The following is a 13,675-nucleotide window of genomic DNA, read 5'->3' as shown; positions in this document are numbered from 1 at the left end:
TTACTTGTATCCATGTTTCAGGCCTGAGCATTTTGGAAAGGGTAATTAATTATTGTGCTCTTCCCTGGGGAAGACTATTTCTGCTGCTCTCACCGTTCCGTAGGTGCACAAAGGTCTTTGTGAAGGGTTGAACCATTTTCAGTTCATGGACCTGTATAGACAAGATGAAGGGCTGCAAAGATCGCATTCAAGTGTAGCTGTAAACCAGCACACTACTGTGACCAACTAGTATAAGTACATCTAACATCAGTTATATAATTTGACATAAGTTACTGACAATTTATTTTCAGGCAATATTGTATTTCCTGACTGACTATTTAAGGGTCCTGATGTTAGTAAAATTAAGTTTGTTGATTTACATGGTATCTGTTTTCTTACTGTGTTAAAGTTTAAGAAAATACAATGTGAATATGGTCAGAAGAAAAAAATATGTAGTCTCAGTAATACAAACACGGCATTCTGTTATTTGAATATCTGTGGTTATTTTTACAAACATCACCCAAACATGTTCCATTGTCCTTCTACATCGCTATGGGTATATGATTACTCACTCAAAAACATGCAATGCATTTTACTTAAATTTCCCCCTTAAGTACAATCCTCATAATAGTTCTCAAGAATATTTGAATATTTTATATATTTAATAGAAGAAGGAATGGAGGTATTCATCAATTATGGGACTCTATGGAAAGCAGGTTTAAACGAAAGGATATTCCAATGGGAAGTGTCTGCCTTGGGTCTTTGCCAAACATGACTTCTCAGGTATTGGCAGGATAGAAAATCAATGGAGGGCAAAGGTCTGCTGTCACCATAGATGCATTTAGTGCACACTTGAGCATGCTTCTTTTGCCAAATGTTCTTCTGGAGAGCTAAGCTTGCTGTAGCTGCCACCTAGCTTCATAATCCTCTCCTATTTTGTTGGATCCTTTGTGCGCAGCTCTGCTGGGAATGACAATCATTTTGCTGTTTACCTACACATATGCCACTGGACCTCAGCAAGGAAAGATGTGGAAATGTCTGATGCCAGCAGCTGTCTTTCTCTTTCATCCTGGCCAACTAAGTGCAGAAGTATTCTTCACTGAAGAAAGTCAGCATGTGACTATACAGACTTGAGATAAGCACACACACTGTCATTAACCAAATGTTTCTGAATCTAAGAGCTGAGCCCATTATAAATAATTAATAGTTTGAGAGCTAAGTACAGAAATGAAATATTCAAATGTGTGCTCATCATCCAAACAAGTAAATAAATGTTGTCCAGAAACTTAAATAAAAGAGTAACATTTTAGCATAGGAAGGTCCAAGGCAGCAGCACCATGCCTAGAGGTACTGATTAGTGGCCCAGGTTAACACCGAATACTTCCTTCTAAGAACAGGATTCATTCCTTTTTATCAGCTTGATTGTTCAGAAGTTCATCCTGCTAGGGCTCATTACAGTGTCCTGGGGAAAAATACTGTACATAGACCTTGAACTGGATAGTTTTCTGCTTCTCTTCTCTCCCACCCAACAGGAAATTGATTCATATAGATAAATACAGAAATGAAGATCTGCAGTAGCCCATGAAATATCTGGAGCTTTATACTGCCCGTGATGATATGATCTGAAGGTGGAAACAAGCTTTCTGTATATTCTGAGTATGTGGTAAAGCTACCACTGTCTCTTGCTTTCGGACACTTGCCTGTGGTCCCATCCACTATAGGAAGCTGATGTGCTTTACTCTAGTGGCAGCTCTTCTGATAGCAATCTAGAGATTTCTGAGCTTCCTCTCTAACTTATGCTTAATTACCAAAGGCAAAACCATTTTCAGAAAGTACCCTGAGTTGAGGAATGTTGCAGGATAAACTGGCGAGGTGATGTTCTCAAGGACAATAACGGAATTTTTAACTGCTGCTGGCTTGCCTCTTTTTCCCTGCCCTCTTCCTCTCAATATCTTAATCAGTTTTAGCATGCAGTATTAGAGGATTTTTTTTCTATGCTGACTGACAGTCTCTTTATCCTTCAGGGACATCAATAGGGCACGGTGTAGCCTCTGTAGCCAGTGTGGTCCCGCTTCTTTCGGTCCCACAGCCTCACTTGGATGCCAGTCGTGCTGCCAAGTTTGCCATGACAGATGGTGAGGATGCTGTGGACACCACCAATGATTCATTTCCCCAGATGGCTACAAGCCGCATCTGGATCGAGCCAGAAACCACCCTGCCTGCCAGGACCTTTTAGTGTCAACTTCAATTTCACATCCAATTGTCAATTTCCTTCTTCTGTCCCAATCTGCTTAGCCACCAACATCTGAGCAAAGTGTGGGATTCTGCTCCATACTAGGTATTATAACAATGAAACTCAATCAATATATTAGTTCTACAGGTTGACAAAACTGCTCATAGAGTTTGTTGATATATTAAGCATACTCACACATTTTTGGAAATGTGTATTTTGGAAATACTATCACATTTTAGATAACTTGGTCCACCTGAAATTGAACTGATAAAATTTTATATGAAGTGGTCCTGTTAGGAAAAGAGATGCTTCCATCATGAACACAAACACACAGCAGAACCGACAAAGATACAAATATTCATGCTAACCACCACATTAACCAATTAGCAAATATTTATTGAGGAATTATTTGGTAAAATTATTATCAAATAAAACTCTAAAACTGCAAAGACATAAAACAGTAGATATTGATCAAATAAACTGACTGCCAAAAGTTCTTATAAAAAATAAAAGTAAATACCACAACCTGATGCGAGATGTTCTTCTGTATATGTGTTGTTTTGATTGGTTGATCGATAAAGCTATCTCGGCAAATGAGTTAGCACAGTAAAGCCAGGTGGGAATTCTGAACAGAGAAAGAGAGAGAGAGTATGCAGAGGTGAGGAGATGCCATGTTGCCACCGGGGAAACAAGATGAAAGGTAACAAGTCACAAGCATTATAGTAAAATATAGAATAATAGAAATGGTTTGATTTAAGTTATAAAAGCTAGTTAATAATGAGACTTAGCTAATAAGCCAAACAGTGTGTAATAAGCTTCCATCTCCACAACCATGATAAAATTTATCCCCACTCCTCTAAACTACTTCCACTTCTGTTTCTAAAGTAGAGTCTAATTGAAGGAAAATAAAACGTTAAAGATAGAGTGGTAATGAGGTGTGTATTATTTTCATCTTTTCCAGTTCCCTCATACTTCCCATGACATTTAAGCATGTTTATAACTGCCTCTACCTTTCAGTATTTTACTTACATTTCTGTGTTTCACACCCAGGAATTACTTGATAAAAGAATTATACAATTTAGACGACAGATTTCTCATGCTGAGTCTGAGTGGATAGTATTGTGAGCTTGAATGGTGATATTTGCATGATATATTCAACTTTCTTCATTGCAATCCTGGTGTATTGAAAGCATGCTGGAATGCATTGCTTTTTCTAGGAAGCCAATTGGAATCCCAGCAGCTTTTATATACCCCAGTGAGCATTTAGATAGAGACTGAAGGCAGAGATGGCTAGAATGCTTTGATCCCCCTCAAATGCTTATCATTCCTTAATTAATCTGTTCAGTATTAAGTCCTGAATTTAATAGAAAAAGTATTGCATTAAAATATTTACTGGATTAATTTTTCATTTAGAGATGAATTTCATGAATAAATCTTAATGTGTATTTTAGAAGCTTTTTCCCTTTACGAAGTAAGCATATCAATAATAATCATTATGTATATGTATATATGTGTATACATACACACATATATATATACGTGTGATTACAGAATCAGCCTGTTCAGAATTCAAAGCAGTTGCCCATTTCAATCCTGAACAAATTTTTGTGGTGTGGTGAACATCCTTTAATTTTCCAAACTCTTCTAAATGAAACACATTCATTTGCCAAATTTAATTTCTTTGAGTACCCTTAGAATTACTTGCTGCAGGTAATGAAGTTTGATTATACAAAGAAAAAATGGGACATTTCCTTATAATTTCCTTGGCTTGTTGTCAAGTGATAGAAAAATTTTCTTCAAACCTTTGCTATTAACATGTTATTTCCTATGGAATTCTGAGTCTTCAGGACATTTCCTGCCAACAACTGTAAGGCACCATGTCCGTCTGTGCTCTATGCGCCACCACACTGTTCGTGTACTGGGAAAGGGGCTAGAGATTGAAACACACAAAGACTCACAGACAGAAACACGGACCATTCTTGAAACAGGAATGCCCTAAGAATGCCCCCTTTATTGTGTCCAGGGGCAGCTTATTTAGGGATAGCCACGCCCCAGCCAAACGCACCAGAAACCATTCCCCTGCCATCAGGAACTCCTAAGGGTCTCGTGCTCAGAGCAACCGTAGGCACTTAGATCAGGGGAAAGCAAATTGTTTACAAGAAATTCAGGATCTGGGGGTTCACAGCTCCCAACAAACAACTGATCAATTTCATCATTACCTTGTGGTAGAGGGCCTGGTAGACCATTATGGGATCTGTTATGTGGTATATACAAGGGATGTTTCTAACTATTTCATGTAATTGAACAAATACCGATTCTGAATCATCTTGTATAAGTTCAGTGGTTTTAATATGTAAACCACCTCTTTCTGCATATTGAGAATCAGTAACTATATTAAGAGGTTTCAGAAAATCTAAAATACCATAAGAATAGCATATAATTCCAACTTTTGAACAGGAATTTAAGCCATTTTACTTATCTCTCCTGACTTATAACCTTCCTCTCCTGATTTATTTGCATCAGGATAGAATGTAGGGGCTCCAGAAATTGGTGTTCCTTGCACAAGGTGAGGAAAAATCCAAATTAGTTCTTTTTATAAATTGAAGTCGCTTGCTTTTTGGGATATTTGCTGCTAATTTCTCACAGGAAATTACTGTAAGTGCTTTGCCAATGTTCATTTTCTGTCCATAATGAGGAAAATTTCAGCATTAGTAAAAGGTACTACAATTTCTCTTGGGTCTATTTCTGTTCATTGATGAAATCTCAATTTTCCTTTCAGAATCAATTCAGAAAACTTTTGTACGTAGATCATTAATTTTTTACTCTGTCTGTGTGTCAAAAATATTCAATTTAAAATATTATCTTCTTTCTGCATAAGAATTCTTGTAAGAGAATGCACAGAAGGTGGCATGACCAGGATACAATCAAGCTCTGAATACAAGTGATCTATATGTGCATCTTGTGGTTTGTTTTCTACCAAAGTCAATTTTTTCTCAGCCAGAACTAATAGTTTTTTTTTTGACAATTTAAGTCCTTATTACCTTGTAAGGTTTGAAATAAATTACTTAGTTCTTGTGTTTCAATCTAATTGTGGACTGTAGCCAGTTAATATCTCCCAGCAATATTTGAAAATCATTAAGAGTTGGTAATTGATCTCTCGTGATTTGTACCGTTTGTCGTTAAATGTTTTATAAACCTATCTCATATCCTTAGTAATTAATAGAATCCCATTTTTGTATTTTTTTCAGAAGCAATTTGTAATTACTAACAAGGCAAAATTTTCTTCACACTTTCTTTTTAAGGTAATCACGTCTAAATCAGTGACCTACAGAAGGCCCCTCAGGGTGTTTCCAAGTGACAAAGGGTTATTTTGTCTGTCCATTTTTGTCTGCATTCATCATCCAGTGGTGACCTTTGCCATACCTTCTACATACTCCAGAAGGCTGGGGCCCCCCATTTATTGTCTCTAGAAAAATCATTGTTTCTAGGAACATCTTGCCTACAATCCCTTTTCAAATGACCTTGTTTACTACAATTAAAATGTCTGACATGCTGATTTTTCTTAAAATTTCTAGAAATTACTTTTCCCATCAAAGCAGCATCATAACCGTGAGATCCAATATCAGCTGTATTTCTAATTCATTCATTTATTGGTACAGATCTTGCCTTTAAAGAGGCCTAATCACTCTTTTGCATTCTGAATTATCATTTTCAAAAGATAAAGATTCAATTGTCCAACTTCTGTATCATTATAATTACAGCTGAAGTCAATCTTTGTTTTAAAAAATCAGCAAAGTCTTCTTTGGGGCTTTTATAATTTTAGTAGATGACATAGTTGTCATTCCTATTCTTCATCCGTGTCCCAAGTATTCAAAGCCAAGGCTTTGTCATCTAATCTAGACTGTTTTTGCACATCACTGAGAATCTGGTCTTGAAAAAAATTCCATATCTCTAGCCCTACCTTTTAGAAGTTAGCTCAATTTGGAAAATAACCAAGCTAGCTAAAAGATAAACAATTATATTTTTATTTATTATAAGGGGAAAAACTCATGAAACAGAAACGAGAAATCCAAGCACAGTTGTGCCGCGAGGGAGTCATGTACACACACACACACACATACACACAGAGAGAGAGAGAGAGAGAGAGAGAGAGAGAGAGCGCACCTGGGCTGTAAGCCTGTTTTTTTTCCTCTGGATCCCAGAAGGCCACACCCTAACTTGGTCCCACCTCTTAAAGATAATTGGTTAACAAGGCTTCCCCATCACTACCTTACTGTTCTATGACTCTTGTTTCCTCTTTTCACCATGTTTTCCATTGTAACTTTGGACCAGCTTCCAATATTGCTGTAACTAAATCTTTCAAGTCTTGGGGAATAATCCTGTTCCAAGTTGCCCATGAATTTAACACTTGCTTCACAAAGGGAGGATGTGTATCATATGAAATGACTGCTTCTTTAAATCTCTTCAAATCTAACATTTCTACAGGATCCCAATTAACTTCTGCATAACCTCAAGATGCCTATCATCTGGTGCTCATTTTTGTATGGTAATTGGAAAAATTAATGTTGGTTTTCTAATAACATTAGGCCACTCCTCTTCAGTTTTGTAATGCAATGGTGCAGTAGGTTCTGTTCTAAATTCCTCTGTGTCTGAGCATTTTCTTTTTTCTCATTCCTAGGTTTTTCTAAGGCTTGTATCTTACCAGTAGAAAGTCTTTCTAAAGCTTGTGTCTTATCAACAGTAAGTTATTCTAAGGCTTGTATATTATCAATCAAAGTTTGCTGGTTTTCATTAGTAAGTTTTTCTAAGGCTTGTATCTTATCAGTATCAAGTCTTTATAAAACTTGTATCTTATCAGTAGAAAGTTTTTCTAAGGCTTCTTAATAAGTCTTTCTAAGACTTATATCTTATCCACCAGATTATCATATTTTGCACAGTTATCAAACAATTTTCTTGAGGATAATATATTCATTACCAAACTGAAATAATTATGATTGATATTATGTCAATTCCAGTGAAGTTGTTAATACCCTCATTTGTTTTTACCATATGCAAGCCGTCCATAGTAACACTAACAGGGTCCTATCTCCCTTCATTGTGATATTCCCAATTCTTAATAGGGGAAAGATTTTCCCCCACTTTTTTATAACCTAATTCCCCATTTAAAAATCCCCAAGTGTCTTATCACATCTCATGATACTGACAGCATAGTCAGAGATGTATGGAGGTGAGGGAGTGAAGGGAGCACCCAGCTGTAATGGCAGCATTCTGGGGTGGGGGCAGTGTGCCAAGGCAATCAGACTACCACGTCAACGGGCTACAGCTGAGCTACATTGGCCTGGCTGAGGGCACCTCCAGCTGCCTGTGTGTAGGGTTTGCTGTAGGGTGCCCTGAGCTACGCTAATTACTTATTTGGGCTGGGGGCCAGTGTGGCTGCTCTTGTGCCTTGCAGTGAGGGTTTGAGCTGTCTGAAGAACTCATTAAGGAGATCATTGGGAGAAATCTGTTCTGCTGGAGTGCAGGGTTAGATAGGACCACTGGCCCGTCGCTAGTGGTAGTGGAATGGCTGACCAGGAGTGTACTCCACTGTTTACCGCTGTCCTGCAAGGCTGCGCACAGCTGGGCCCCTCAGCAGCTTGAGGGAGTGTCAGCAGCGTAAGAGCCTGAGCCATGAGGGGTCTAAGAGCAGTTAAGCTGACCTGCATAAGCAGTCTGGAGGAAGACTTGTGTTGTGGGAAGTGAGGGCATGGATCGGTGGTAGGGTGGCAAACCACAGAGGCGTTTGGGGACCAGGGCAGGCAACAGCTGAAGGGTGTTGTAGAAAGACTGCAAGAGATAAACTCTGGACATAGAAATACAGGCGTAGAGGGCCTGTGGGAAGGGATACAAACCGGCCATTGCAGCGGCTGTTCCAGTGTGGCAGATTCGCCGACTTGGCATCGTTTAATAACGCTACACACTGGACACCAGATGAGACTGCTAGGTGTAATGATTACCTCATTTGTTGCAGTATAATCAAAACCTGGGAGTCAAAAATTGAGATTAAGACCTGATAAATCCAAGGAGAACAGAGCTATTGGCTGACCCACTCTCCACGTTTATCCCGAAACAGCTGCCCCAGAAATTCCCTGGAACTCCTTCCTCTTCTCTCCCTGTCCTCTCTAGCCACCCTAAATCCTCCGAGAACTTCATAGCTAGTCCCAGCCAGCAAACTGCTGACACTGTCCTTTGAGTCAAGGTTACTTTAATGGCAGGCACAGTGGATTCACTGTATGGATGGTTTCCCTGCAACAAATCCTGTCATACAAAAACCAGTGATAACAGCATGGAAATTGAATTTCTTTAGGGGGAATTTCATTAATGATCTAGTATCTTCCTTCTTTCTATGTGTATGGATGTAGATGATTGATGGCTAGATAGATAGATATAATATTAGTATTTTCTTTATTTCTTAATGGCTTTTGATATTAGTACCTCATTATGAAGCAAAATATTCCAAAGCCAGGAACTGTCACCTGTAACTTTTTTCTTCCTCCTGCCCTGGAACCCATGTCTGATTAAACAGACAGAATAGCTGAGAAACTCACATTCAAACTGATTTCTTCAGAAACAACTAAAGACATTAAGAAGACATTAATATTTTTGCTCTACATTTTGAAATTCTTCTCATAACTATTAAATGAAACATTAATTATTTATTTATAAAAACAATTACCTCAAGACTAGATAAATGTTATTCCGTGTTGTTATGGCAAGCCCATCAGAGGTAACCACTCAGACACAGTTTAAAGCCAATTGAAAATCTTTATTCCAGTCGATTGGGACTATACTGAAGTATTCAGGACCTAAGTGTAGACCCAAGCATTTAGAACAAAAGAATTTTAAAGACAAAACCTACAACTTGATAACTCCTTCGGCAGCTACAGGGGAGGTTTTGCACAAACAGGCAGTTTAACAGAAGATAAAATAAGGGCATCTTGACCTCAGGTTCCTAGAATAAAGTTGGGTAATTGTTCATGTGATTCTCCACCAAGGAGACCTAATTAAGCCAGACATGGCCTCATCAAGAATACAAGATTGAGGAACCTCTGCTCTACCTTCCCCTGTTACATTCCCCAATGATTCTATAGGCATGAGTGAGATCATTGACTTGTCCTGTAATAGGGGAATATAGCAGTTCCTAAGGAACAGTAGCATAACTGAGTTTATTCTCTGTTTGATGTAGTTGGCCGTGCAGTTGAGGATTCAAGTTCCCACTGTTAGCCTGATCAGAAAAAGAATCAACAGTCCAGCTAATACAGACAGTAAGGTGGCAGTCATGGACACCAGGTTAACAGAGACTGATACCAGTTATCCAGTGGTCCTAAACATATGGTCCTTTAGGGGGGTCAAATGATTGGAAATATCAGATTTCTGTATCAAATATCATTATGATTCATAACAGTAACAACTTCATAACAACAGTAAAACAGTTACTGTTTTGAAGCAGCAATAAAAATAATTTATTGAGGCTACAACATGAAGTACTGTATTAAAGGTTCAAAGCATTTGGAAGGTTGAGAACTGCTATGAACTCCTATCTCTGTCTCCTTTCTGTCCTTTCTTTATGTTTTTTTCTGACCATGCAAGGTTTTTCCTAATTACCACTAATTGATTGGCATAGAAACAGTAAATTTCTTCTAAGGCAAATTTCTCTTCCTTGTTTCATAAAAAAAGAGGTCCTTCTCGTCCAGTTCTAAGACTGCATTTGTGAGGGAATTAACTTGGCTCCCCAATCTGGAAATAGATTCCATCAAATGAACCACATCTAAGTCCAGCTGGGAACCGAGTTCCCTAAACTTTAGTTTCCCAACAATCAAGGCTGCGGAGCCTATGATATCACGTTGACAGAATTGGGGTCTATTTGATCTTCATTAACATTGAGTCATGGACAATATGAGTCATCCCTTCTTTTCTGTTATGTGAGTATGCCTGGGAATAATATACAACAGCATACATAGAGTGGAGGTGTGACTTTTCCTGTGAGTCGTAGGAAACACATCTAATCTAACTGTTAGCATGAACATGCCAGGCACTTTGAGGACATGATAAAGGTACCTTGGCAGGGCAACTCATCATTGTCAGGGCATGCATAAAATTGTAACCCCTAGAGGCCTTTTTCTCTCCAGCATTCTCCATAACCTGATTTACTGACCTTCTCTTCCCTAGAACAATAATGTCCCATCCCTGAACGGGATATAAAAGCACAGAAACTCACCTGAAAGATAGTTTCCAACCTACTTTTTAACCCCTATGTTCAGGTTTGGACTGAATGTCCCAGGTTAGCAAATTCTAGTCAGTCTTATCTTTAAGGGAACCAAGGTCCAAGTGACTGTTCATCTGTCATCTTCCTCAGTGGCCAATTTTTCCAAAGGACAAAACCATCTACTATGACAGTACTTGGAATGGTGAAGATGGTGGGTAGGGTCCCTTTCAGAAAGATTCCAGGGTCCTGGCAGGGATCCTCTTTACTCAAACCAAGTCTCCTGCTGGAACTGGTGGGTGGGTTCAGAGCTAGGAGATGAAAGTATCTCTTTTACAAACTAGCCAATGGCCTGGAGAGTTTCAAAGTCTGTTAGGATTCGAGAAGAGAGTGATCAGATATTTCTGCCTGGAGAAAAATCTTGAAGTTTGGGGAGGGATGGGAGATAGTCATCCAAACATAATTTCAAAAGGAGCAAGCCCTTCCCACTAAGAAGTATATCAGGTCCTCAGCAGGACAGAGGGATGAGGTTGACCCTTTTTTTTTTTTTTGCCAGTTTCAAGGACCAGTTTGGTCAGAGTTCTATTCATCTTTCCCACTGACCTGAGCTCTGTGGCCTATATGTACAATGTAATTTCCAATTAATACTTTTGTCAGATTTTGAGATTGTTTGTGAAGGCCTGGCCATTGTTGGACTCCAAAGATAGGGGCAATACAGACTTAGGAATTATTTCCTGAAAAGCTTTCTTAGAAGCCATTGGAGCAGCCTCTGTTCGGGTAGGGTAGGCCTCCACCCATCTTAAGAAGGGGGCTAAAAACACAAGAAATAATAGGACTGATTTCAGTAAAGTTCAACTCCTAATGCTTGCCAGGCCGATTTCCTCAAGCTCAGACTCCTTGTGGGATCTTCCCCCTCCCTTTATGGTTTACCTGGGCACAGGTGGAACATTTAAAAGTCGATGTCTTTAATCACATTTTCCAAATTTGGAATAAAATACCTGAGTCTAAGGAGTTCGTTTTGTGTTCTCTGGATCAGTGACCTGGTGGAGATCTGTAACCAGTCTCCTTTCCAGACATGTGGGAAGATGTTTCTGACATCTGGCAGCATCCTTCATCCTTTGTTAGCTCATGTGGCCAGTTCTTATTTGGCCCAGTTAATATCCCCTGGGGCATTCCAGGTGGTCCGGTAATCTGGGTTCTGGAAGGACTATTAAGACTTCAAGAGGTTCCACTCATTCTAAGACCATTTCCCATTGAGCAAAATCAGCTGTTCCATTGCTTGTGGCTTCAGAGGAATCCTCCTTTTTGGTGTCCTTTGAAATGCATAATGGTGACCCTCTTGGGTAAGTAGATAGCTTCTGAAAGGGTTAAGATTACTTTTCTGTGTTTCATTTCTTTTCCTTCTGAGGTTAGCAATCCTCTTTCCCTGTATAGATTCCCGTGGACATGAGCCCTGGTGAAATCCTATCTTCTGTCAGTGTATATGGTGATAGTCATGGCTTCCCTTAAGCAGAATGCTTAAGTCAATGATAAAAGCTCAGATCCCTGAGCCGAGGTTCCGCTGCTTAAATATTGTGCCCAGACAGTCTTATCTTGCTTCACCACCACTGCTCCTGCATACATGATTCTGTTTTGAGCAAAACTGCTCCCATCCGTGAACAATACCTCCTCTGGTGTTGGCAAAGGGACATCTATCAGGTCGAGTCAGGCAATAAGCCTAATAGACTGGATCAGGCCAATAATTTTAAGACAGGTGATCCACATGATCATCATCTGGCAGGAGACTGGCAGAACTAAGGGCTGACATCTTCGTTGAACCAAATTCAGAGCAGAGATGGTATTGGGTCAACTTGGTCTTAGATATCCATCTCTCATGTGCCCTCCTCCAGAGGACCCCAACTGAATGTGAGGCTGTCAGAAACAGTCTGTTTCCTAAAGGTGACTTGTTAGCTTCTTTCACGAACAGGACAGAGGCAGCAATGAGGTCAAGTCTCTTAGATAGATATGCACCGTTCTTTACCTGGGTCCCATAGTTAGCATGAGGACTCCTTACTAAATGCCTTGGGCCGCATCCACATACAAGTGGAATGGATTAGTAATGTCTGGGAGGGCAGGGTGCGGGCAGACAAGGCTTTTAAAGGCCTTTGCTCAGTCTCAGTTTATTTCCAAGGCTGCATGAGTAATTCCTTTTGGTTGATCTCATAGAGATGATGAATCTCCTTCTTCACTTCTGGCTCTCATTTCAGGTTCCAGGCAGCAGATCCTTGTTCTCCAACCATGACCACATGCCTTTATGATACTAAGTGATGTTGAATTTTATCTTAGAGGTCTATTTCAAGCATACTGTACTAACTTTATTAAAATGTTCTTATTTTCCAGGCATTATGGAAAAATGAATAAAGATTAAAATCTGATTCAGTGGACTTGAAGAGCACCAAAACCAAATCCACCTCCTATTTCCCAGAAGGCTGAGGGTTTTACTATGTAAACCATTCTCATGCTTTCTACAAATCTCTGTGTACCTGCCATGTGGGACAGCATGTGGGTCCTGGCAGAGCATAGACTGGTTTCTTCCTTACCTTTCATATTGCTTTCCCACAGTCTGACCCTACTAGAAAAGGTGATGCATCTAATGTGATCAAGGCAAGTGAGATCTATACCACAGAGAGGCCCACGTCAGGAATTTCCCACTTTGCACAGGAAGTCTATCACAGTTCATTTGCCCTCCAAGAGGCAGAACTTATTTCTCTTATGCAAGGGTGTTTGTTTGTTTGTTTGTTTTTATTTTGTGATGGAAAGCCACCAGGATAATTAACCTGGATAACCCAAATAATTCCAGGGTAAGAAACTGTTACTATGGTTTGGGCAGTATCTGAATTTGGCTTCCAGTATGCCTGCTGTTTATTATCTTTGAGCTGGAGCGCTTGTTCTTTCTGCTGAAAAAGCTCAGCCATGGAAAACATGTGATCTCTTCATGATACATTCTCTGCTGGCACCCCAGTGGCCTCCCCAAGGGCAATGCTTAGTGACTTAGTGCGTGGTGCATTATGCAGCATCCAGAGATAGGACAGACTAACCACCCGTGGGGACTAACTGCACCCGCTCTCATTTCCTGTAGCAGACACTTCCTTTTCTCTCACCCTGAGTCACCAGATGGTTGGGCCTCAGTTTTCCTTATAATGTCCTATCTTGTAAAGTCAGGAGACACAACTTTAAATTAT

Source organism: Chionomys nivalis, chromosome 14 (genome assembly GCF_950005125.1).
Source record: "Chionomys nivalis chromosome 14, mChiNiv1.1, whole genome shotgun sequence".
In the NCBI taxonomy this organism is placed as follows: domain Eukaryota; kingdom Metazoa; phylum Chordata; class Mammalia; order Rodentia; family Cricetidae; genus Chionomys; species Chionomys nivalis.
The sequence above is the reverse complement of the archived record's forward strand: the minus strand, read 5'-3'. Positions refer to the sequence as shown.